Raw genomic sequence first — 27,777 nt, 5'->3', positions numbered from 1 at the left:
TACTTTCCTTATTTATTCTACATTTTTAAAGCAATATTTTATTTTTAGCCAACAACCACTAAAATCCTAGCATTGCAAAGATATAATATCATCAAAAGGAAGGTAGCATAATCTGAAATGTAAATTATGAACTACCTTGAGTTAGTAATTCACACAGGAGCCTGTCATTTCATTGTGCCACTACAGGGCACCTCAGCATTTACTTGAAAACTGCAGATCTAGGCATCTCAAAGGTGCTTTTCTCTCAAACCATTCACATTCATTTAATAATCAAGATTTGTCTATCATACCATTTTAAATTCTTTATTTATTCTTTCTTTTCTATAACTACTACTACCCATTTCTTCATCCTTTCTCAGCTGGATTGTTGGATAAACTATTTATCTCATGTGCCTCCCTTCTCATCTATTATCTGTCCTTCATCCAGAATTTTTATTTAAAAATCCAAGTCTGGGCCCTGGCCAGTTGGCTCAGTGGTAGAACGTCGGCCTGGCGTGCAGGAGTCTCGGGTTCAATTCCCAGCCAGGGCACACAGGAGAAGCACCCATCTGCTTCTCCACCCCTCCCCCTCTCCTTCCTCTCTGTCTCTCTCTTCCCCTCCAGCAGCCGAGGCTCCATTGGAGCAAAGATTGCCCGGGTGCTGAGGATGGCTCTGTGGCCTCTGCCTCAAGTGCTAGAATGGCTCTGGATGCAACAGAGTGACGCCCCAGAAGGGCAGAGTATCGCCCCCTGGAGGGCATGACGGGTGGATCCCGGTCGAGCGCATGCTGGAGTCTGTCAGATTGCCTCCCCGTTTCCAGCTTTGGAAAAATGAAAATAAATAAATAAATAAATAAATAAATAAATAAATAAATAAATAATCCAAGTCTGAATGTGTCATTACTTGCCACTGAAATTCTTCAGAGGTTTCTTTGCTTTTATGATCTGGACCCTATGAACTCTTAATACTCTTATTTTCTCACACTCTGTTCCATCTGCTCAGCAGCTTCCAAGCCACACACTCTACTTGCTTACTTCATTGACACTCATTGCTGCTTTCTTGTACTAGAAATCTCTATAACTTTTATTTGCCTGGCCTGCCTATGTCTACATAATTTTCAAACATGATTTGACTTTGGTTGATAAGCACACAATGCAATTAACCGTTCAAATGCTATAAAGATGTTTACCTGAAGCCTATGTACTCTTATTGACCAATGTCGCTCCATTAAATTTAATTTCTAAATTAAAAAAAAAAAGTAGCTTGGACATCAGTTTTCTGAGATTGGCAATTATTATTGTATCTAACTTGTCTGTATGAATATCACTCTGTAAATACTTTTATAAGAATCCTTTAAAAATATGATAATGTTTAGCTAAATAGCTAGCAATATTATTGGTTCAATAAATATTTCTTGAAATGGTGAAATACAAGGGAATAAATATGTATCAATTTAGTCAATGGAGAAATGTTATTCAAATCTCCTCGTAAAAAATATAAACTACAATGAAACTGTCTTCTAGAATGAGTTTCCAGAGAAGTTGAACAATTTGGGGTTGGAGAGGAAGTTGCATGATTACATTCAGCAGATCACCTATCAAAATTGACTACGTTGTATATTCTCTGAAAGCAAAATTCAATTACATAAAGAGGTTCATAATTCAACCTTAGGCTTCCATTCTCATCTCATTGCACCCTAACTGTGCCAGTAGTAAACCAACCCAGCCTAGCACTGCTGCAATAGTGTGTCCCAGAGCTCTGATTTCTCAACAAAGGCTGCTAATTCTGCAAGGTGCTGCCATTCTAAAAATTATATATGTATATTCCCTAAAAGAAAGGCTCCAAACCAACAGGATGAGAGTCCTAGGGTGATCTAATGAGCACCATTGTTTCTGTTGTTGTCTCTGAATATGAATGACTGGGGAGAAGTCAGTGAATCAGAAACCTAAGGAAACGTTAAAGACTGGGCTTTCAGAGACAGAAAGAGCAAAAATTAACCCTAACCAAGCATGTTTCCATTAAGGTAAATAAAATCACTGAGTCTTATAAAAGAAATTCTAGCTTTTGAGCCCTGGTGGAAGACTATAGCCACAAACTGCTATTCAACCTCATATAATCCACCTAACCAGGAATTTATTAAAAACTCTTGTTTCCTTCCTTATGGGAACTTAGTACCTGGAGAGACATGATCCCACCATCACACAAATCATATATTTGATTGTCTCATACTCTTACTAGCATCAGCTTGGCAAATCAATGAAATATAACTCATTCATCTCTTAAAATGGTTCAATGATTTTTTTTCTGTCACATTAATCAAAGCCCTGGTATTCTTTGCATGAGAAAAAGGAATGAGTTTTGTGGAACTTTTGTGGAATCAACACTGGAATTTTGCCTTGGTACCTCTAAATTTCAACCCTTTGAATCATTTATAAGGTGCCCAGATTATCTTCAAGTTGGACTTCTGAAGAATACATCAAAAAGTTTAAATGGAAAATCATCTTCTAATTATAATTAGGCACATCAGAATTCTGATTAGGAAAACTGATCATGATGGATGCCACTATTCTCATATTGATGAATTTCTCACATGTCCATGAATAAAAAAGTTAATGATTCAGTGAAAAGGAGAACTAATCACCTAGCCACTAAATCTGAGGCTGCCTATAGCAATACTCCCTATTCATATTTAGAACATATTCAGATTGACTAAATAAGTCCAGCTATAAGCCAACTAATACTAAAAAAAAATAAATAAATAAAAAGAGAGAGGGTGAAAGAGGAAGGGAGGGAAAGAGGGGGAAAAAGAAAAAAGGAAGGAAGGAAGGAAGGAAGGAAGGAAGGAAGGAAGGAAGGAAGGAAGGAAGGAAGGAAGGAAAGAAGGAAGGAATATTAAATAGTTTTTCAGGTTTGTGTGGACAGTTATTAATATCAGTGTCTTTTCTCAGATGCTCATTCCAATGAATAGCCAGCAAAATGAAAGAGCTTTAAAAAAATCTTCAGCTATTAAGGAGGATTCCAAGATACTTATAATAGCAGTTCCTTTCTGGGTACACTGCCCATACAGAGAGCCAAAGGGAGCACTAGGGTTTGTAAGCCTGGTTAAAAGTACTGCATCTCACAAAAATACTGAAAATATATGACTGGTATAGTCAGGCCATAATTAAGACAGCAAACTAGCTCCTCAAGAGAAATAAAACAAAGACAAGACTGAATAAGCAAAAGGATCCAAAAGAGAGAAGATTCAGTTAAAATCAGCATGGTATTTGTCTCCTTCATTTGATTTCTATTTTACTATTTTTTTTTTCTTTTAGGAAAAACAGCACTGGATTTTAAATCCTGACACATGGCAAGAAGCTTTCCTTCTTTCATCTGTTTCTGGGTCTATGTCCTCTCACATAGTATAACAACGTGAACGTGTGCTATTTATGCTTAATGTTTCATAGAGTGAAAAATTGTAAGAGCATAAATGCATCCCAACTCAAATAAACTTTAGTTTAGTATAATAGAAAAATCTAGAAATACTCAAAGTCAGAGCCCATTAATAATGCCTATTGATAAGGTAGGAGTTTTTACACTGTTTAGAGATTTTGTCTAAAATTTATCTAAATAATTGATATAGAAAAAATAAAAAAGGGTCAATATTTTAGGTATAAGATAAAGAGTTGGACAGAAATTTTCCATAGATTGTACAGTCTTCAAATTGGATAGTTTAAACGGTGGAGTGGTTACAGCATTGACTCTGAAGTCAAATAGTTATAGATTCAAGCCTTAGCTGTACAACTGACCAATGACCTGCTACATTGCCTTATAAAATGTATAACCTCGCTGTACCCTCTTCTCATCATCTGTGAAATGGAGCTAATAAGACCCACTTTCAAGTTTGGTCTGTAAAAGGTAATGTTCAGAAAAGTGCTTTGCACTTAGCAGGAACAGTAAGCATTGAATAGTAATATGTATATATTATTTTAAAAATTTACCTGTAAATAAAATTTAGAGAAATTAAAGTTTATTTTTATAAAAATGACAGTTTCCATTAAAAAAATCAGGTGAGTTTTAAATTTTATTACCTAGAAAGCCTTAATAATTACTGTTAACTTTTGATCATCAGTGAAAATTTAATAGCAGTGGCCAAACTATCCCCTTTTGTTGAGTTAATTAAATTAACCACTGTAATAGCAATATGTACTTTAGAACACACTAGAAAATCCCTAAATCCTTATTTATTTTATGTGTGAAAAAATATCTTTTCCTAATTTGTTTCAGTAAACTAATCAAAGTGTTTCTGTCTTGGTGGGTTATTTTTGTTCATTAATCTGTACTTCAATGTTGTTAACATTCCATTTTATTAACAGATTGGTTATTTCACACTTTATAACTTTTATGCTAGATTATCCCTTTGAAATAATTCATCTCCAATGGACAGCTAGCACAATATGGATGTCCCTACCATGAAGGTTGCCTATATATTTTGAAGTGATTTCTTTGTGAGTCAGTATAATAGTCACAGCTTTTGTCTAACTCTCCATGTAATATGTTATATTCTTCACTTTATGTTTTGAAATAAGTTTGATAATTCCTAGGAATGCATTATAGATCTCTTTGATGAGCTAAAACTAGAGAGTTTATATATAAATGAGATACATAAACTGTCCATCTGCTTGAAACACTTTTTTCATATTTTGAAAACATATTTTTGTGTGGAAAGGCAACACCACTTCCTTTGAAAGATATCAGTATGTAGCAAATTTTAAAATAGCTATAATTCTTTCAAGTTATATTAAGTTAATCCTATCAAGAGGGGAAGACTATTTCTCTGCCCGTTGAATTAGGACTAGACTTGAACCAGAAAAGTATGGTAGAAGTGATGGGTGTGAGTGCTAACCTGGGCCTCCAGAGATTTTACATACCTCTGTTCTCCCTCTTGGAACACCATCAATTAAGCAATATAGAAAAGTATAAAGAATAACCCAAAAGTTATTCATGTTTCTCACTCCTCAATTAGAACCTTTTTGTCAGTTTTGCCAGTGATTTTTAAAGAACGTAAGGCTTACAATGAATGTAAAGTCATTTTTAACCTTCCCAATGCTATATTTCCATTCCCCACTGTTAGCTTTCTACCCCCAAAACAAATGGTTAGAATTTTAAACCCAATTTTTAGTATCATCTATCTATCTATCTATCTATCTATCTATCTATCTATCTATCTATCTATCTATCTATCTATCTATCTATCTGTCTATCTATATCTATCTATCATCTATCCATTCCATCCACCCATTTATCCATATATCTATCTAGATATACATATGCACATGCATATATATACAGATACACACACACTAATATGTCCATATATGCATGGCATAAATATTATATACACACACACTAACTGTGTGTGTGTGATCATTAACCAATATATACTATTTAAGAATGATAGTTTCATTTGCATAAAGGTTTCTTTCTCTAAATATTATCCTGTACTTCTTTTCAACATTATCTTTTTGAAATATAATGTGTTATATCTAGAGATCTATTCATCTCTTGAAAACATATTATATTGATTGACCTTGTCAACATTTTATCTATCAATCTTTCCTACTTAGGGGCATTTAAAGTGTTTTCAGTTTTTGAAATTATAATCTGCAGTAATAGAAATCATTGCTTTTTTTTTCTCCACAATTTAAATAGTTTCTTTAGGTGCATAGCTAGAAATGTGTTTTTCTTATTCAAGTATATGGATATCTATTCCTCATTACTATTCTAAATCTACTGAAGACTTTATTCATTTTTTAATATTTTACAGTTTCTCATCTTTAAGAATCCTTCACTAGTTTTAGTGCTGAAGAGGAATATGTTTGATTTTTATTCTTTAAATGGCTCACAAAAACTAGGAAATATTTTAAATGAATATGAAGTGATAAAAAAAGCATTTGATTTTTTTTATTAAACAAGAACATCAGAAAAGCAAATGACAAGTCAAAGTTGTTCGGTTATGCAAATAAAATGCAAAATCAACTTTTATTTCATTGGTGAAAATGCACTATACAAAAGGCTGAAAGTAGTGAAGTATCTGCACGTTCTCCGACCCCCTAATATTTGTGAGCAGTATATATTGGACAATTATACAATCTGATGCCTCAGTTTTTCTTTTTAAAAATGTGGATAATATTAGTACTTATTTACTTCATAAAGAAGTTATAATAATTAAATGAGTAAATGCCTTTAAAAGTTATAACTTAACTGACATATAATAAAGTTCTGAGATAATAAAGGTGAAATATTTTTAATAAATAAGGAATTGTGAAAGTATAATTGAAAAATAAAATATTTGTTTCCAAGTAGGCACCCAGACTACACTCTTTCTGGCTTGTTTTGAAAGTTTGAATGAATTCCAAGTCTCTAGATTCAAGCCCACAAAGTATATTTCTTAAGACAAACTGGCATAGGAACATTTTAATAACATTCTCAAAATTCTGCTATTAACCACACTAATGTAATTAGATTTGTATTTTGTATTTGTTAACCACATTCATACCTATAGATGAATGTTATTAAACTAAAAGGTATGTTAGAATCTATTTTATCCTGGTTATCAATAATTGTATCTCTTCCAAAATGTTTCATAGATGGTCAGTCAAAACTTCAGAAGTTCAAGCCTGACTTCCACCAAAATCAACTAATCAACTGTTGAGCATTTAAACTGTTAAAATATTTTTTCTTTTATTAAATCGAATTTTGTCTTCTTATAGATTTTATTCACCAGCATCTCTTTTTCTCCAGGAACCTCTGAGTCTACTTTGACTTTTATATTAAAACTCCTATAAAAAAATAGTTCTCATATCCTTTTCTGTCTTTTTTTTTTTCAAAAACATATTTTCTAAATTATGACTTCTAAATATTTAATTTGGGTCATCTTACCTATTTTGTACACACACATAAATTCTTACACAATTTGTCAGTGACTTGCATAACATGATCTGGTTCAGAGCTTAATTTTTAAAACAAATAAGGAACAAAAATCTCTTCTTTAAGCTCATGATTATTGGACTTTTCATCATAATTTCAAATATGTTATATAAATGACTGCAATTTTCAAATTTATATCTTTAGTAGTTTGTTGTCTTAATATATAGCAAATTAAAATAGCTGACTTTGGTTGTAACCCAGGACTTACAATATGTCACTTGTGAAAATCTTAGAGTATAAGTAGTAAATTATTTTTCCATCTCTCTCTCTCTCTCTCTCTCTCTCTCTCTCTCTCTCTCTTTCTCTCTCCTTAAAACTGAAAAATTTTGGCCCTGATCGTTTGGCTCAGTGGTAGAGCATCATCCTGATGTGTGGAAGTCCTGGGTTCAATTCCCAGTCAGGGCACACAGGAGAAGCGACCATTTGCTTCCCCACCCCTCCCTTTCCCCCTTTTTTATCTCCCTCAGCCCTGGCTCAAATGGTTTGAGCAAGTTGACCCCGGGTGCTGAGGATGATGACGGCCTCACCTCAAGAGCTAAAATAGCTCAGTTGCCAAGCAACGAATCAATGGCTCCAGATGAGCAGAGCATTGCATCCTAGTAGGCTTGCTGGGTTGATCCCAATAGGGGTGCATGCAGGCGTCTGTTTCACTGCCTCGTCCCTCATTTAATAAAAAAAATAAAAATAAAAATAAAACTGAAAAATTTTGAAAGAGAATTGTGATTATTTTCAGCTACGTTCTTCTGTGTAAAATCTAGTGAGAGTAAACTTAAGGTGTGTTAACTCACCCACGGCACTCATTCACCTTAATGAAAACAAATTCTGTCTAGCCATTATGAACAAGTCATGCTATTTCTTTGCAGCTGTCTTCTCCTCACACCTTTTCTTAACAGGCACCTGATTTTCGTATGTTCTGTGCCTTATTTTCCCTAAACAAAAGCTAGTCTCAAAACAAAACATTATATTTATATTAAGATATATATTGCTGAAAAAGTTTCACCATAATCCTAATACTTCTAATCATTGAGTAATTTATATACATATTAAATTTTGAAAAACACTGTTTTTCTAGACTATTCATCCAAAAATAACTTCTCTTTTTGTAGTCTGTGGTCTCTTTCTCATTAGTAATTTTGAGTAAAAATGCCCCTGTTCCATTCACTTAGTTGAAAACTCCTTCTTATCACTCTAATAACTTCTTCCTGGATATATTACTATTCTCCTTCCTTTACCCAGCAGATGTTTTGATAAAGTTACTCTATGTAGGGCATTTTCATAAAGAATTAAACTTTTTTTTTTTTTTTGCATTTTTCTGAAGCTGGAAATGGGGAGAGACAGACAGACTCCCGCATGCGCCCGACCGGGATCCACCCGGCACGCCCACCAGGGGGCGATGCTCTGCCCCTCCGGGGCGTAGCTCTGTCGCGACCAGAGCCACTCTAGCGCCTGGGGCAGAGGCCAAGGAGCCATCCCCAGCACCCGGGCCATCCTTGCTCCAATGGAGCCTCGCTGTGGGAGAGGAAGAGAGAGACAGAGAGGAAGGAGAGGGGGAGGGGTGGAGAAGCAGATGGGCGCTTCTCCTGTGTGCCCTGGCCGGGAATCGAACCAGGGACCCCTGAACGCCAGGCCGACGCTCTACCACTGAGCCAACCGGCCAGGGCAAGAATTTAACTTTTGACCTCTTTGATTCATGTCTACCCCAATACCAAAATTAAATCCAAAATTTTATGCAATTTTATAAACCTTGTCCCACCTTTATTACTCTGCTCATTCTACTGTAGCAGACATAGCTGGTTGTCTACTTAGCATCTTTTTTCTTATTTTTCCTTGATAATAGAAATCTTATTTCTCAAAGAAATTCAGCTCTTTTTTAAAGAACAGTGACCCCATACCCAAATCTGGCAGTAGGTCTTAATCAATCTGAGCTCATATGGTAGTTCTATTGTTTTTCTTCTAGCACCAGCAGGCAGATAACCCAATTCTGGCCAAATAAAAGTATATGAATTTAAGAATCATTTTCCTCACTCATTAAAAATGTACCTTTGCCCCTAAATATTGATATTTTGTGATGTTAAATGTGAAACTAATCATCTTGGAACCAAAGAAAGAACTAGTATCTCAAAAGTGAAGTCAACAGAGTAAAGTTATAGAGAGAAATGAAACAATCTAAAGTTTTGATGCCAAAACTCATATAATTTCTCTTATTCTTATACATTTCAGAATGTTTTTATACCTCATAGAGCTTGAGCATACTTTGATTTGCATTCTGTATAACTCTCTTCTATTCTTTATTAGGCTGTAAGCTATTTAAAGACAATATTAGAAGTGTACACCTTTGGTTTATAGCACAGTGTCTTATGCTTAATATTTAGTACATGCTTATTGGTTAAATAAATGTCTTCCTCTGTTTCTGGGTGTATCTTACTAGCACACAATAAGATTTCTTGGGTTTCTCTTAATTTTAAGATTTAAGTATTTTAATACCAAAATATATGATGAACTGTAGCTTTGACTATAAATCTACTTTGAATGAACTTGATAAATCACCCAATCTCAACACTAAAAAGAATAAACAAAGCTATAATCTTTTAATTATGAAACATAACCAATAAGATGTGAAAATGTTATGTGTTGGGGGAATAAAAGAGGTGCCTAACTATGCAGAAAACTTCCCACAGTGAAAAATTTCAAATTTGAAAATAACTCATATTTAGCACATGGAAAACATGTAACATTTTACAATGTTTCAATCTTTTTCTCTTCTATAACTAGCCCATGTTATAGATACAACACCAAATTATAAAATCATGCATTGAAGAAAAGATAAGGAAGCAGTTTTTCCTATTATTGTTAACTAATTTTATTAATCGACTCAAAGGCATGTGCATATTTGAGATAACATGCTCTGCAAGTCTCATTCTTCAGAAGCATTCATTTTGGAAATTTAGATGTAATTATATAATTATTAAATTTAATGCTAGGTTTAGAAATACTGTTAGTAAAAATATCTACAATTTTCCAAAGCATATCTTTTACTAAAATTTTTTCATGCACATTTTCCAGTAAGCCATATGACCATCTGTTTTGATGTAAGGAGAGCTTTGTCTGTTTGTTTAAGTCTTTAGAAATTTGGGGCCACCTGTCAATCAATCCCAATTAGAACCAATGCCTTATTGGCCCTTGCTGGTTGGTTCAGCATTAGAGAGTCGGCTGGGTGTCTGGAAGTCCCAGGTTTGATTCTTGGTCAGGACACACAGGAGAAGCGACCATCTGATTCTCCACCCCTCCCCCTTTTCTCTTTCTCTGCTCTCTCTCTCTTCCCCTTCTGCAGCCGTGGCTCAAACGGTTTGAGCAAGTTGACCCCAGGTGCTGAGGATGGCTTGATGGCCTCACCTTAGGTGCTAAACTAGCTCAGTTGCTGAGCAATGGAGCAGGGGCCCCAGATAGGCAGAGCATCACCCAACAGGGACCTTGCCAGGTGGATCCTGGTCGGGGCACATGCGGGACTTTGTCTCTACCTCCCATCTCTCATTTAATTAAAAAAAATCAGTGCCTTATTAAATTGCTCTCTCTAGAACCACCCAGACAACTTTATTAGTGCTGTAGTTTAATAGTAGAACAAGCCACATTGCAGAAATTTTTGACTGCTTATAGAATTCATTTGGACACACAAGATATAGAACTCAAAATTGGGCACAGTTGCAAAGTTTTGATTGCATGAATTATACATGAAGGGTGACCAGTTATTTATGCTCAATTATGTTAGCCAGTCATCACAAGTGCAGAAAAGGAAGTAAATTGGGGGAGAAAAAAATCATAATAACTCAGGAAAGTAGTTTTTTGGCTCTACATTGTAAACTTGGGCTGAGTACATTACACCACTTATTAAAATTTCTCAGGTAGACTAAGTATTGGAATAAATACAGCAGGATAAGAAAAGAGAAAGAAATTTACAAGCCTCTGCTTGCAAATTATTGCACATATTAGGGGTTTTATGTGGTGAATGTAGGCAGAACCTCCGAAAGCTCACCATGTCATTTTGCTGAGGACAAGTCTTCCGTTTGCATCAATTGTCTCTATTCTGTCACCAGTTCCCTTTGTTAAAGCGTGAGATTTTGCTTTCTTTTTTTTTTTTATGTCCACTCTAGTTGCTATAAAGAATTCCAAATATTTAGGAGAGAAAGAAGAAACAATATTTGTATATGACTCAAATGGTTTATAGTTTAGTTTTAACAGATAAAAGGAATATTTGGTTAGTGTTATTAGCAATGCTACTAATAACAGTTATTTATTATTTATTATCTGTTATTAGATATAATAACAAATCATTTAGATATTTTAAAATATAAAATTTAATAAGGCTGAGAAATTAATTTTGATAAAAGATATAAGTGTGAAGAAGAATCACACCAAAAGGAGAGTTTTTCTTCTCTGTAGTCTCTTTTTTTCGGTTTTGTTTATAAAAAATAGAAAATTTTCTACTTATCTTTCTACTCTTTTATCATTTAACAGTAGCTTTGATATTGACTCCTATCCCCTTCTAAGTTTAGAATCATGTTGCATGAGAGTTGAAGATAATTGAGATCTACTTTAAAAAACACAGCTACCAAATAGAGCTGCAATGGGGAGGTTTCAGGGTCACCATCAAACAAGCTCGCAAGGCTGCTAGCTTAAGGACAAGAAGAACAAAGCAGGCCAGCAGGAGAAAATTGTATATTTGTCAAGGATTGACAGTTTGTTTTATAGTGAACCCACCTCCTCTTTAAAGTAATTCCTATTCAGTTTATGGTAGATTGGTATACAATGAGGTCAGGCACAGCAAATCAATTCTCGTATGATTGCATTTTAGCTGTAGTCATATTTCTTTTAGAAATCTTGCCAGAATCAACTATGCATTTCATAGGAACATTGATTTCCATGGCTTTTCTCTCTTACTCTATTCTCTCTTCCACCCAGCAGTGCTCCTCCTTTAAGAAAAAATTCTGTAGGTTCCAAACAGTCTTCCCAAGAAGGGACTGCAACCACTTAGAACCTAGTAAGTCCTTCTCATCAAGTACAAGCACAGATAAAATTCTATTTTAGTAAATGCCATTTTAAAAGGTTTCTAAGAAAGTGAATTTTGTATGCCAGTATATTGTCCATGGTAACAATATTTTGTTCCTATATTTATCACTATATATTTATTATAAAAATACTTTCCAACAGTTAAAATTGTTTAACGTTGTTTCCCAAGCCCTTTGCCCATATCAGCCAGCCCAGCACTTGCTTGATGGCATTTGATGGCAGAGTACCTTCTCACAAAGAGGAAGCATAGAGAGCCTGGGGCTGAGACAATCTTTCTCAATGGAGAACACTGGTAAAAGAAGATTAAGAGGGCTGCTTTTCTCCATTTCTCTCACTGGATTTAAAATGTTGCCTACTTTCACCTCAGTTACCTACTAGTCTAATATGTATGACTTCAGATCTAATTATATATATTTAAATTTAATGTTGGGTTTGGAAACAATATTGTAAGACCAGTAGCCACGGTCACCATCAGAGCCACCTGGCCCGAGCAGGTTCTCACTTGATTCAGACAGACGGTAATGAAACAACGGAGCCAAGAACTGGTGGGCCATTACCTTTAATCCTAGCTTGCACCCAGTGAGCAAATAAAAACACACACTGGGCTCCAAAACATACTCATTCAGTGCTCACAAAGCTACTGACTTATCTGAGTTTCCTAGAATCAAAGATTCCTACCTCATCAGCTGAATTCACCTCTGTTCCCCATCTCCTTCTCTCTGCACAAACTGGCTTCTCCTTCAGCACTCCACCATCTTGGCTGCCTCTCCTTTCCTCCATGTGGCCTTGCTCTGCTCTCCTCTAGCATGGGCTCCTATGCCCATTTTATAGTATAGAAATCAAAACCTTTAATCCAATATACAAACAAGGAAGTTTCTGATACAAAGTCACTTATCTGAGGCATAATGGGATTCCTCATGTGAGTGCACCACCCTACATCATGCAACAGTCCAGGGTGTGGGGAAAAGCTTAGTCTTAAAACTGAGCTGTAGGCTATAATGACCCTGACTGCTTATAGCCTGTTCCCCACACCCAATGCAAACTATAAGCGAGCAAACATATATATATCATATTTACTAACTTATTTGACCAACAAATATCTACAATTTTCCAAAGCACAACTTTTATTAAAATCTTTTGTGCATATTTCATGCATGTGAATTAATGTAATTTATAAACCTCTATTAAGTATGAATCTCAAAACTCACCATGACACCAAGTATCCTTGCTTGCTTTTTTCTTTTCTTTTTCTTTTTTTGTGACAGAGACAGAGAGAGGGAGAGATAAAAAGGAAAGGAGAGAGATAAGAAGCATCAATTCTTTGTTGCGGCCCCTTAGTTGTTCATTGATTGCTTTCTCATATGAGCCTTGACTGGGGGGCTACAGCAGAGCAAGTGACCCCTTGCTCAAGCCAGCAACCTTGGGCTCAAGCTGGTGAGCCTTGCTCAAATCAGATGAGTCCGTGCTCAAGCTGGCGACCTCAGGGTTTCAAACCTGGGTCCTCCATGTCCCAGTCCGATGTTCTATCCACTGTTCCACTGCCTGGTTAGGCTTGCTTCTGACTTCTATATTTTCAAATTGTCAGAGATCAGGAACAGATGGTTGGATTAAACACACTCTTCAGTCCATAGCATACTTAAAGTCAGTCTGTGCCAGGTTCTTGTTTTACTTATTTTCTTTTCTATCTAAGCCCCAGACTTAAGAGTCCTTATTTCTTAAAATGTATTTGGGATATATTTCTGAATTTGTATATATCTTTGAAACATACACAGGGCCTTATTTAATTGCTTTGAGTATTTCTTACTATTATATAATGGCTGACCATTCTAATTTAGTCTTAATATTAGTTCATGAAATAATTAGTCCACGCTGTGATTAATGTTGTGTTTCTTCCTTCCATGTGAAGTAACAGACAAGTAAGGAAAAGAGAAGAGTGCACCTAAACTCTAACCCCACTTAGTTTCCCTCCTAATATTCAGCTTTCTTTTACTCTGAGCTGTCAATTATTTCTTTTCTTGTTTCCTTAAATACCAGAATCTAACCAATCATCTTCTGTTATTCTTAGAAGGCATTACATGTCTATTTTTTAGTTTGAAAAATTCATCAATTTCCCATGACAATCTGTGGGGCCTCGAGGTTAGGTTTCTAGGGAGAACCAGAAGTCTATGTTCAAACACCTTCATGGCAGGACTTGTAATCCCTGTATTCTTCTTATGCTTTTCCTTGTGTTAGATTACTTAGCAAACATTTGCTGGTTCCCTCCAAACCTTGGTCCCCATGGAAAGAAAATCCTCTCTGACCAGCTAATGCTAGGTTTTGCCATTTGACTTTCTTTGTGTGCATGACAAGACAAAACATAATGATGCTTTAGGCAAATATTCTTGAGCTCTGGTGTTCTGCCAGGAGAAGAGTTTCCTCCAGATTGCTTTGGTTTCTTCCCATGTTAACTCCAGAATGAATATACTTGAGCAGACATGAACCCGAACACCGACTCTGAAACCAAGGCCGCCGTCTCCGTCTTCATGATCAGAAGTGGAAACACTGAATCACAGTATATGCATAAGAAATGAGTTTTTATTTCTGTATGCCACAGAGATACTGTGGTTTTCTGTTATGCAACAAAAACCAATTAACACAGAAGTGGTCATAAGAGTATGGTTCTGCCATAATTATCGTACGATCTAACACATATAGCAATGATTTGAGAACTGGCAGAATGATAAGGAAATTGTTACATGGATTTGCAAAAAAATGATCTATGTAATGTAGTAGCAAAGTATTTGGTAAAGTTGACTCTAGTAGTAATGAAGAAAAAGAAAACATATGTACTGAATTCACAGTGTTAAGCTAGGGAGTGTTAAGGCAGTGTCTTAAAAGTATAAACTGGCCTGACCTGTGGTGGCGCAGTGGATTAAAGCGTCGACCTGGAAATGCTGAGGTCGCCGGTTCAAAACCCTGGGCTTGCCTAGTCAAGGCACATATGGGAGTTGATGCTTCCAGCTCCTCCCCCCTTCTCTCTCTCTCTCTCTCCTCTCTCTCTCTCTCTCTCTCTCTCTCCCTCTCCTCTCTAAAAAAAAAAAAAAAAAAAATGAATAAATAAAAAAAAAACTATAAAAAAAAAAATTAAAAAAAAAAAAAAGTATAAACTGGCTGTTTTTCAAGTACATTCATGTGACAGTTAATTTTATCTGTCAAGTTGACTGTGCTAAAAGATGCCCAGATCAGTGATAAAATATTATTTCTGGGTGTGTCTATGAGGTGTCTCTGGAAGAGATTAGCATTTGAATCAGTAGACTGGGTAAAGAGATTTACCCCCTCCAATGTGAGCAGCATGATCTAATCAAGTGAGGGCCTAAACTGAAAAACAAAGGGAGATGAAAGAAAAGTTTTCTCTTCTTGAGATGAAAAGTATATATTTTTTCCCTGCTCTTGGACATTAGAGCTCCTGGTTCTCAGACCTTTGGACTCCAAGACTTAATATCATCAGCTCCCCTTGTCCTCAAGTCTTCAAACCCAGACCAAATTGTATCACCAGCTTACCTGGTTGTCCGTCCATCTTGCAGATGACAGATTGTGAGACTTGTTTGCCTCTATAATGATGTGAGCCAATTTCTAAAATAAATCTCTTCTTTATCTGCATATATCCTATTGTATCTGTTATTTTGGAAAACTCCAACTAGTACAATTAACAAAACTCTACAAGAAAAAGATGCTCAGAAAGGAGCTGATCTGTTGTCCTGTTGTCAAGCACAATTTAGAGGAAAGAGAGACATCCCAGAATTTACAGAGTTAAGAAAAGAAACTGTTTCTGTGCCAGGGAATGTGTCTGTAATACCTCTTTTAGATCTCTGAAAAAGTTAAGGTTATTCTCAGAGATTCCTTCAGCTCCACAAAGGTGCTTCTAGAAAGGTAGATAACAAGTTCAGCAAAATCAAATATATCCAAATTACTGGTAAGTACATCTAGAAAGACAAGTCTACAAAAGAATAGATTTGAGCCAGTACATTTTACTGGGAAAAAATGCATAGAACAAACACAAAATTTTTGAGAGCTGTATTGGCAAAAGTTCAACCAGCTTATATTAAAACAAAGATTATATGAGGTATAAAAAGAAGACTGGTCCCCAAATTTCTAGATGCAAAAAGAGGCTGAAATGACCAAGGAAAATGATGAAGACTGAAACACTCCCCAGAGGTGAATCCAAGAACTGTGGAAAACTAGATGAAGAGCCACTGCCAAGAAGTGAATTGGGGTCTGATCAAGGAATCTTTCTTAACACTGCGGGAAGAGGGCCGGGGAACATTTAACCAGCCAACTTTAGAATTTTTATGGATTAGTGAACAATGTATGTTCTTCTGCTTGGGTAGGATGTTGATGTAGTTATCCCACCCTAGTTCTATTAGTTTATGCTGGATGTATAGGAAACAAATAACTTTGTTCCTTAGTTCATCAATTTATGGTTTTAAAGGAAGAAAATGTAGGCCCAATATAAATTACAAGATTCTAGACTCTGAGCTTAGTGTCATAATAGAATGAGACTTTTAAATAAGACTTCTGTTATATTTTCCTTGAGGGGAAAGTAATTGTTATGAAGAAAGGAAGTGAATACTTATGAATAAGAAGGCACACTGAAAATTATATTATTGCCCAGCATAAATTTATTTTTTCCTCTTTCCCACTTTGAGAGGACTGTACTTACTTGACTAGTTGATTTTGGCTTAGATATATACCCATTGCTCTGGCCAATGGGATACTAACAATGTGATGCAAACAAGTTTTGACATGTATGTCAATGACTGCACTCTAGAGATCACACTGAGAAGGACTTCCTCTGGCTGTTCCTTCATCTGGGCCCCAGAATAAACACACATGGAAGAAAATTGAACCTCATTTGAAATAAAGCTAAGTTGTACCCACAGTCTGAAACACAGCTACCTTGGATGAATCATATTTCCACAGCTAAAAGCAAATCCACCCAAATGAATTACACATACATGAAGAAGAAATAAATGTTTATTGTTGTGTGCCACAGAGATTTTGTGATTGTTTATTACAAAGAGTAAACTAACTGATATGCCTTGTCTATCCTGATTCCAAATTTGTCTAGTTTTTCTCATTGAAATATTTCTTTGATGATTCCTGTGCTAATGACACAGAGTATCAGCTTGAAATAAAATCTATCTGGTCTGTGGCAGTTAATTAGTACCTGTCTATTAAGGTATTGTGTTATTTTTACTCTATAAGATAGCAATAAGAGTTTATTTACTAGTAGAAACCTTTTTATACATTTTGGATAATTAACACAATTATCCTTCAAATCTCTAAACTTATCTGTCTCAAATAAATGTCCCCAGAAAATCACTTATTTTCTTACAAAATATATTTGTTCAAATACTTTGTGTAATGTATATAAAGAAATGCCCCCCAACTTTACTCATGGGTTATTATAAAGAAAACATTCATCGAACATCCTTTTGAATAAATACTGAATGATATATAAATTAATACATTTGTGTTGTGTAACTACAAACAACTATAGAGGAGTGAGGGTGATTTTCAGTGACTGTGTGCTTCAATATATTCATTATATATTTCTCTATTTATTGAAAACTTATCCATGTCATAGGACTCTATCACACACATATACAAAACCATGAGCCAGTGACTTAGAAAATGTCTTTTTTAAATAAGAACCATAATTTTGTAAATTGTGAGTAGATTATCTGCATGAAAGAGTTTTTAGCTCTCCAAAAAGAACATGATTCTTTCATACAAACTTCTTTTGTCCCTATACACACCACTAAGCAATAAAAAATAGAGCTAGCCATCTACATATTCTCAAATTTCTAAAAGCTTGTTGAAATTATTCTACTTTCTCAAGAGCATGGATTATATTCATGTACATACAGTCACAGAGATTCATCAGTTACAGTTCTTTCCTCTTGACACTGTGATTGATGGATAGTAAATCATGTCTGTGCATTCACACAGCAAAGCTAGAAACTCTGGAACTGCTACTTTTAATGACATTAATATCTATTTTTATTCATTTATATGTTATGGACTGAATTCTGTCCTCCAAATTTTTATGATGAACTCCCTAAATCCTCAATGTGATTGTATTTGGAAATAGGGCTTTAAGGAGGTAATTAGGATTAAATGAAGTCATAAGGTAGGGTCCTCATCTGGTGGGATCAGTGACTCTCTAAGAAGAGAAAAAAATATCTCACTTGGACCGTATGAGAACACAGTGAAAAAATGCTTATCTGCATTAGACATCAAACATGCTGGCATCTTGAACTTGAACTTCCCAGCCTTCAGAACTGTGAGAAAATCAATTTCTGTTTAAGCTTCCGGTTTAAGGGTTTACGGTTTTTGTCATGGCAGCCTTAGCTCACTAAAACACTATGCAAGTAAATTACCACACAAAATTTGTTATATAGTTGAAATACAGATTTATTTAATATAAATAGTTTGTGTAAAATTATAAGGAATCCCTCTAAAAGCTATCACTAAGAAGAGCAAAGTTAAATTTAAAAAACCCAATGTTCAGAAAAGCGCCGTATCTAGATTAGAAGTACTGTGGCGCCCATACTTGTATTCATATTAGAGGGAAGCAGCAACATATTTTCCTAATGTTTCAAGTTGTTTCTTGAACTAAAAAAATATGTATGTAAAGTAGAATATTGGATGACTAATATTTTCTTACCTTTGAGTTTCATTAACTCAATAATTCAGGAAGTATTTATTAAGTATTTATTGTGTGCTGGTATCATTGTAAGCACTAGAATTCATTAGGGAATGTGATAGGCAAAGTTTCTTTTCTCCTGGTATTTCTACTGAAGTGGCTTGGAGATAAAAGTAATTAATGAAAAAAATCAGAGTAGACTAAGTTGGAGACTTAAGAGGCTCCGGAGCTCTCCTTTTTGCACACATACAATAAATACACAACTGTACCTATAGCCATTCCCTCTGAAAGAGATGCAGAACTAAGTAAATGAGAAAATGAGGAAACATCAGTATAAAAACACATAGAAAAGACTCAGGTGCACTCCTGTCATAAACACCACCCCTGGTGCAGCTCCATGCAGTCCGGAGGGAAGTCCCAACCCCCAGCTTCTGGGTAAGAATCTAAGTGTTAGGATCCCACACCTACCACCTCAAATTTTAAGACTCCCACAAGAGGGATGTGCCCCAAAAGAACTCTGAAAGCCAATGGGGCTTATGTCCATGGAACCCATAAGACACAGCAAGCAGCCCTGGCCGATGGCTAGGTTGCTTAGAGCATTGTCCTGAAGCTCAGAGGTTGTCTGTTCAATCTCCGGTCAGGGCACAGACAGGAACAGATTGAGGTTCCTTCTCTCTCTCTCCCTTCTTCTCTCTCTCTAAAATCAATAAAATAAACATTAAAATAAAAAGACATAGCAAACAAAGAAGCAGTTCTTAACAGGAGCATGGACACTGTGAGCATTCCCCAGCGTCCAGCACAGAGGGAGCAGCAAAAACCCATTTCCCGTATTTTTCCTGGAAGAGGTTCATCTGTGTAGTGGGGCTGGCTTTGATCCTCCTTGGTGGCCACCTCCCTGGCTTCCTCCTACATCCTACTCCAAATAACCAGTGTCTTCCTTAAAAGGGCTTACACACATGACGACACCTGAACTTTTACGCCTACTATTTCTGCAACACAGGGCACCAGATATCCAATAGGGCTTCCATTCACAAGATATACAGGATTTTAGCAAACAAAGAAGCAGTTCTTAATCAGCTATCCTCCTAGGCTCAGTGCAGAAAAGGCAAAAATATGTTATCTCCCAGTCTTTCCCAGAAAGAGATTTCTCTGCATATTATAAAAGTGGCTGCCTGAGGGTCAGGCTTCAAATTTAGCAGACACCAGGGAATGACTATAATCCTCCCCAGAGACGGGAAAGCAGGTTTGGGAATCTGACATCAAAGGTAAAGAAAATTAAAACAAAAATAAAGAAATGGAACTACATCAAACTAAAATGTCTCTGCACAGCAAGTAAAACCATCAACAAAATGAAAAGGCAACCTATAAAATGGGAGAGAATATTTGCAAACTACATATACCCTAAGGAGTTAATATTAAAAATATACAGTTCAAGAAACTTTCCCAATTATAATCATGAAATCACCCAATTAAAAACTGGTCAAAGGGCCTATATAAAGATTATTTTTTATAAACAGCTATCAGGTACATGAAACTGTGTCAACATCACTGATCAACAGGAAAATGCAAATCAAAACAATAAGATACCTCCCCCCCACACACACACACATATTAGAAGAGTTGTCATCAAAAATAAGAGATACTATATATGCTGGCAAGCATATGGAGAAAAGTAAACCCTTGTACACTGATATTTCAAATGTAAACTGGTACAGCCACTATGGAAAACAGTATAAAGGTTCCTCAAAAAACTAAAAATAGAACTACCATGTAATTCACAACCCCACTTCTGAGTGTATATCCAAAGAAAATAAAACCAATATCTTGAAGAGATATCTGAACTTCCCTATTCATTGCAGCATTATTCACAATAGCCAAGATATGTGACCACCTAAATGTGTCCATCAACAAATTAAGACATAGAGAAAATGTTTTATATATGTAGAATCTAAAAAAAAAGTCAAACTTATAGAAAACAGAATGGTCATTGTGAAACAGATAGCAAATCATAACAGACTACAGATACTAGAATTTAGCTTTTAGTTGTAGTTGCATTGGAATGGAAGTCTGCCTGTAAAGTAGGTGTTGGGCAGATAAAATATATCATGCTCACTTCGTTAAAGATAGCGCTTCCCAGGTGATATTAGTTGCCCTTCTTGGGGTGGGCGTAATTATATTAATGTGTGTTGGGGGCAGGCTGTGGGCAGGCAGGATCCTTGTACCCTGGGGCTTGGTTTTCGGACTAAGCCTTTCCTACCCTTTTTGATGTGGGGTGGTGCACTCTCATGAGAAATCTCATTATGCCTCAGATAAGTGACTTTGTATTAGAGCAGGGGTCCCCAAACTTTTTACACAAGGGGCCAGTTCACTGTCCCTCAGACCGTTGGAGGGCCGGACTATAAAAAAAAAACTATGAACAAATCTCTATGCACACTGCACATATCTTATTTTAAAATTAAAAAAAAACAGGAACAAATACAATATTTAAAATAAAGAACAAGTAAATTTAAATCAACAAGCTGACCAGTATTTCAATGGGAACTATGGGCCTGCTTTTGGCTAATGAGATGGTCAATATCCGGTTCCATATTTATCACTGCTAGCCGTAACAAGTGATATGTGCTCCTCTCACTGACCACCAATGAAAGAGGTGTCCCTTCCGGAAGTGCAGCGGGGGCCGGATAAATGGCCTTAGGGGGCCGCATGTGGCCCGCAGGCCGTAGTTTGGGGACCCCTGTATTAGAGACTTCTGTATTTGTATATTAAATTAAAGGTTTGGATTTCTTCACTATAAAGTGGGGCAGACCAGGAGCTTGCTTTCTCTCTGTTCTTGAGACTAGCATTAGAGAGTAGAGCAGAGAAAGGACACATGGAGGAGACCAGGAAAAGCAGCCAAGATGGTCAAGTGCCGAGTGAGAAGCCAGTTTGTACAGAGTTTGTGCAGTGAGAAGGAAGGAGATGGGGAACAGAGGTGAATAAGTCTGGTGAGCTAGAAACCTTTGATTCTAGCAAACTCGGATAAGTCAGTAGCTTTGTGAGCACTGAATGTGAGTGGGTTTTGGAGCTCAGTGTGTTTTTACTTGCCCGCCGGGTGCAAGCTGGGATTAAAGATGTTGGCCCACCAGTTTTTGGCTTTGTTGTTTCTTTACCAACTGTCTGAATCCAATGCAAACCTGCATGTGCCAGGAGGCTGTGATGGTGGCCGTGGATACTGGTTTTACAGCAAGTTTTAAGGAAGAGCATAAGAGTATACTCTGCTAAAATAGTGTTTCCTATTAAGCTCAGGATAGACAGCTCTGTTTTTTGTTTGTTTGTTTGTTTTCTGTTCTTAAAAATGTCACTGACTCACAATCTCACAATGTTTTTGCAGAACTCTCCAGGAAAGACCATCTGTCCATAGTCATGGAGAACCTGGACTGGGAGCCATAAGGAACTAAATAAGTCATACTAGAAAAAAAATGGTGTAACATTGCACAAGAACTGACCATAGTCCACACCCTGAACCACTGCTCACCATTACTCATGATTTTTGCCTTTATAACCAACACTGGTAAGTCATCAGGGAGTCAGGTTTTAAGTGACAGCTCCCCATTCTCTTTGCATGGCTCCCAACTTCTTCACTTCAGTTCTCAGAGTTCAGTGTTTAGCTCTGTTGGGTACCAGGCAGATAAACTCGCTCTTTGGTTACAGTTCCTAGAGTCTGGGAGATAAGGGAAATAAGAACAGTTTAGTAAAGGGTAAAACTTCCTGTTATAAGATGAATAAGGTCTGAGGACCACATGTATAAAATGGTTATTCTAGTTGATAATACTGTATTGTATAACTTAAATTTGTTAATAAATTAGAATTTGAGTGTTGTATGGCCAGTATCCACAGCCACCATCACAGCTGCCTGTCCCATGCAGGTTCGCATTGGATTCGGACAGACAGTAATGAAACAATGAAGCCAAGAACTGGTGGGCCATCATCTTTAATCCTAGCTTGCACCCGGTGGGCAAGTAAAAACACACTGGGCTCCAAAACTTACTCATTCAGTGCTCACAAAGCTACTGACTTATCCGAGTTTGGTAGAATCAAAGGTTTCTAGCTCACCAGACTTATTCACCTCTGTTCCCCATCTCCTTCCTTCTCCCTGCACAAACTCTGCACAAACTGGCTTCTCACTCAGTACTCCACCATCTTGGCTGCTTCTCCTGGCCTCCTCCATGTGGCCTTTCTCTGATCTCCTCTCTAATGCTGATTTTAGGAACTGAGAGAGCAAGCTCCCAGTCTGCCCCACTTTATAGTGTAGAAACCAAAACCTTTAATCCAATATACAAATAAGGAAGTCTCTGATACAAAGTCACTTATCTGAGGCATAATGGGATTCCTCATGAGAGTGCACCACCCTACATCAAAAAGGATGGGAAAGGCTTAGTCCTAAAATCAATCCCCAGGCTACAAGGATCCTGCCTGCGCACAACCTGCCCCCAACACACATTAATAAATCATGCCCATCCCAGGAAGAAGGACAACTGATATCACCTGGGCGACAGGCTTCTACATGGGCAGTGCCATCTTTAACAAAGTGAGCATAATATATTTCATCTGCCCAACAAGTGTTTTCACCAAAAATAAATAAATGAAAGAAAGAAGAAAGGAAGGAAGGAAGGGAGGAAGGAAGGAAGGAAGGAAGGAAGGAAGGAAGGAAGGAAGGAAGGAAGGAAGGAAGGAAGGAAGGAAGAAAGGAAGGAAGAAAGGAAGGAAAGAAGGAGGAAAGGAAGGAAGGAAGAAAGAAAGAATAAATATGGAGGTGGTGATGGGTATGTTAATCGAAAGTGGAAATCCTTTCAAAATGTATATGTATATCAAATCATCATGTTATATATTTTAAAACATATTACAATTTTATTTGTTATTTATTCCTCAATAAAGCTGAAAATAAAGTAAGTTAGTGAGATAGCAAAATATTATATAGCTACTTATACTGGGTGTCATTTAACTCAGTGGTCCCCAACCCCCAGGGCCGTGGACTGGTACCGGTCCGTGGGCCATTTGGTACCAGTCCACAGAGAAAGAATAAATAACTTACATTATTTCCATTTTATTTATATTTAAGTCTGAACGATGTTTTATTTTTTAAAAATGACCAGATTCACTCTGTTACATCCATCTAAGACTCACTCTTGACGCTTGTCTCGATCACATGATACATTTATCTGTCCCACCCTAAAGGCCGGTCCATGAAAATATTTTCTGAGGTTAAACTGTCTTTGGCCCAGAAAAGGTTGGGGACCACTGATTTAACTTGAGATCTCAACAATGAGAAAGGGGAAATCATGTGAAGTTCAGAGTAAAAACATTCCCACCTGGGACAATAGCTGGTATATAATGACTTTGGATTTTTCAGGAAATAATTACAAAATCATTGCAGCTGGAGTATGCTAAGGTAGGAATTACAATGATACAAGATAAGGTTGAAGACATAGGTGGTAACTAAATCAGGTAGATATCACTTTACAAACAGTGAAAGTTTATATTTTATTCTGTTAGAAAGATAATAAATGTTTTTAAGCATGTAGATTATGTAATGTATTTTATATTTCTTTAAAAAATCACTTTTTATCCAGTGTCTAAAATAAACAAAGTGGAATAATTAGAAGAATTAGAACAATTTGGAGGCCATTGCAAATATCTAGGAAGTGATTAATTTGGTATTGGACTTATAAACAGTGAATATGTCTGAGGACACTTTCAAGTTGAAGAACTGCAGTATTCTGAAGTCCAGAGTAAGGAGCTATTATTATTTAGAAGATGTTGGCCATACAACTACAACTGATACTAGGAGATGAGCTTTCAGAGGAGTAGCTGTTTCTAAAATCTATAAGAACAAAGGTCTGAACCAAAGAGTTGGACTGGATATAAATGAGAAGTTTGAGAACTGGAAATATCTTCATTTTATATGTAACGTTAAGACTGAAACTATATCAATATTGTTGAATAAATAAAATGTTTTTTGACCCTGGCCGGTTGGCTCAGTGGTAGAGCATCAGCCTGGTGTGCAGGAGTCCTGGGTTTGATTCCCTGCTAGGGCACACAGGAGAAGCACCTACCTGCTTCTCCACCCATCCCTCCCCCTCTCCTTCCTCTCTGTCTCTCTCTTCCCCTCCAGTACAGCCAAGGCTCCACTGGAGCAAAGTTTGCCCAGGCACTGAGGATGGCTCTGTGGCCCCTGCTTCAGGTGCTAGAATGGCTCTGATTGCGGCAGAGTTACACCCCAAGATGGGCAGAGCATCGCCCCCTGGTGGGCATGCCGGGTGGATCCCGGTCGGGTGCATGCAGGAGTCTATCTGACTGCCTCCCCATTTCCAGCTTCGGAAAAATACAAAAAAAAAAAAAGTAAAACCAATGTTTTTTAAGTTTTCTCACTTGTATTGAAGCAGCCATGTGTGTATAGACTATGGAAGGCTGCTGGTGCTTGCCCTCAGGGCAGCAGATTGCAAATTGCAGATTGTCTTCCTGTTTGGGAGTGGTCATTGTTTGCAGTTGTTTACTGGAGAAAGGTCTTTTTCCTCAGCCGGTTTTTGCTGGGGAGTTGCAGAGAGAAAGAGAGCTGAGGGGTTTGGGAGTCCTGAGATTTCTGCCGAGCCTGTTTGGCTGATACCTGCAGAGGCTGGTGGGGGCTTGTAAGTCTGGGAGAATCCACAAAATGTGTCAGGGCTTTGGGAGCCCTGAGTGAGAGGGAAGCAGTCTTCCCTGCCTGTTTGCTCATCTGCTGTTATGAGATTTTAATAAACGAAATAATCCACCATTTTCTGGCTCCCAGTTCCTTTCTGGTCTGCCCAAATCCAATGTGAACCTGCATGACCACAGCGGTGGCCACTCACTCTATATCTGGTGTAGTCGGCAGGATTCAGATCAGATTGGCATGAAGCCTCAGCCATCCTTGAGGGGTGGGTCAAAGAGTGGTCATTGTTGTGGTTCCCCATGGCTGTCCTTTTGGGGACCATGGGCTAGCTATTTTTTAAAACCCTGCTGGCTAATTTTTAAAGAGGAAACTGAGTGCTAAGACTAAGAGATCCAGAATGAGCTGCTAACCAAGTGGCAGCAACAGCTTGAACTGGAGAAGGAGGCTGGCCTTAGAAAGCTCCTGAGCACTGACAGCACCTAGAACTGGAGTGATCTACAGGTTCGTGATTTGCAGTTTGCCCTGGGACTTGAACATTGGCAGCGGCAGTTGTTGGACAAACAACTGCAATTTCAGCTTCGGGCCGAGAGCCGGCAGTCTCAGGAGCCAAAGATGGAGCTGTGCTGGCAGAGTGGCTCTGAATGGGCAGGAGCAGATGTTTCCAGCTCCTCTTCTGAGGATGAGGAGGCTTGGGCTCAAGCTGCTGTCCACACACTCAGAGCTTGGCCAGTGGTTATCCAGAAAGTAAAAACCCAGCAGCAAAGAGTATTTACTGAGCCCCTGGTAGGCTTGCTACGATTGATGGCATCATGCTCTCCAGAGCAGAGGTGGAGAGGTTGGCCACTGTTGCCATGTGGTCCTCCTTGGGGCAGCGTCTTCAGAACTGCCATGATGGCAGGGATGAGGGGGGAGGCCTGAGGCCCTATGTGAACCTAGTTACCTGTAATGGACCTCTACTCTGGTGATTTTCACAGACAGCTAGGCTGTCTATCACGGTCTGGCTCTTGGAGTGCAACCGAAGAGGGGCACCAGCTCCCCTGTCAGATGGACATGCTGCTTTTGGACAGTATGAGAGACCCTGATGTGGGGGCAGCTCTGGTGGAAGCCCCCCTGCACCAGAAAGCTGCTCTCATTGGTTGGAGATATGCATCAAGGACACTTTAAGATTTCCATGGACACAGCCCTAAGGCCCTCCCACCTACTATGGAGTAGGGGGCTAGAGATGAGCCTTGGGCAGAGTTCTCAGGGAGACACTGTGAAGGGCACCTTTGTAATAGTTACAATTGTGTAACTTGTGCTGTTACTATAGTTTGTTTGTTTAGTAATGTAACTCATTCCTCACACGGGGTTACCTGTGGTGTAGATTGTGAAGTGAGCAAAAGAGGTGAAATGTTGGATAAACAAATGTTTTTTAAGATTGCAAATTGCAGATTGCCTTCCTGCTTGGAAGGGGCGATTGTTTGCTATCGTTTGCTGGAGAAGGGGTTTTTTCTCCAGCATGTTTTTGCTAGAGAGTTGCAGAGAGAGAGAGAGAGAGAGAGAGCTGAGGGGTTTGGGAGCCCTGAGACTTTGGCCCAGCCTGTTTGGCTGAGACTGGTGAGGGTCTGTGAGTCTGGGAGAGTCTGGAGAATCTGGAGAATGTGTCGGGGCTTTGGGAGCCCTGAGTGAGAGGAAAGCAGTCATCCCTGCCTGTTTGCGCGTCTGCATTATGAGACTTTAATACACAGAATGGCCAACCATTTTCTGGCTCCACAGTTCCTTTATGGTCTGCCCAATCCAATGTGAACTTGCATGGCCACAGTGGAGGCCAATGGCCCTACAAATACCTATAGAAATAATGACCATATATAAAGAAAATTATTTAAATTAATTGAATAATTCTAACCTGTAGATAATGGTACTATTATGCATAATCTAAAATGAAAACAGAGCAAAACAGAATAGGAGCAATTTTGGGATACCAGACATTAAAGCAAATAGTATTTAATGGTGTTTTGAATTTGGATGGATAATCACACAATTCTATGAATAGGAAATAGAGTGTAATGTAAGAAAGAAAAATATTGGGAAGAAATACATTTTGTTTAATTCTTGGTTTTGTACATATAATAAAATATTTTGTTTTGCATATGTAGCAGGATATTTTAACTAAAAGTAGTGATAAGTATATACTTGGAATACTAGTTATCAGAGCCAAAGGAAAACTGTACTATGAGCATCAGGTCATCTAAATTTTACCATGAGGGATGGTATTTTTGTTTTACCTTCTGAGAGTCTAAATAAGTAATTCAATGTAATATAAAGTGATTCTAATATCACAGTTGATAACTGGAGAATTAGTATCAGTTTAATGAAATATAGTGAATGTATTAATGAAATCTATGAAAGTTTATAATTTTTTTCTTGGTT

The sequence above is a fragment of the Saccopteryx leptura genome, chromosome 3 (genome assembly GCF_036850995.1).
Source record: "Saccopteryx leptura isolate mSacLep1 chromosome 3, mSacLep1_pri_phased_curated, whole genome shotgun sequence".
NCBI classification, from domain to species: domain Eukaryota; kingdom Metazoa; phylum Chordata; class Mammalia; order Chiroptera; family Emballonuridae; genus Saccopteryx; species Saccopteryx leptura.
This window is presented reverse-complemented; position numbering follows the sequence as displayed.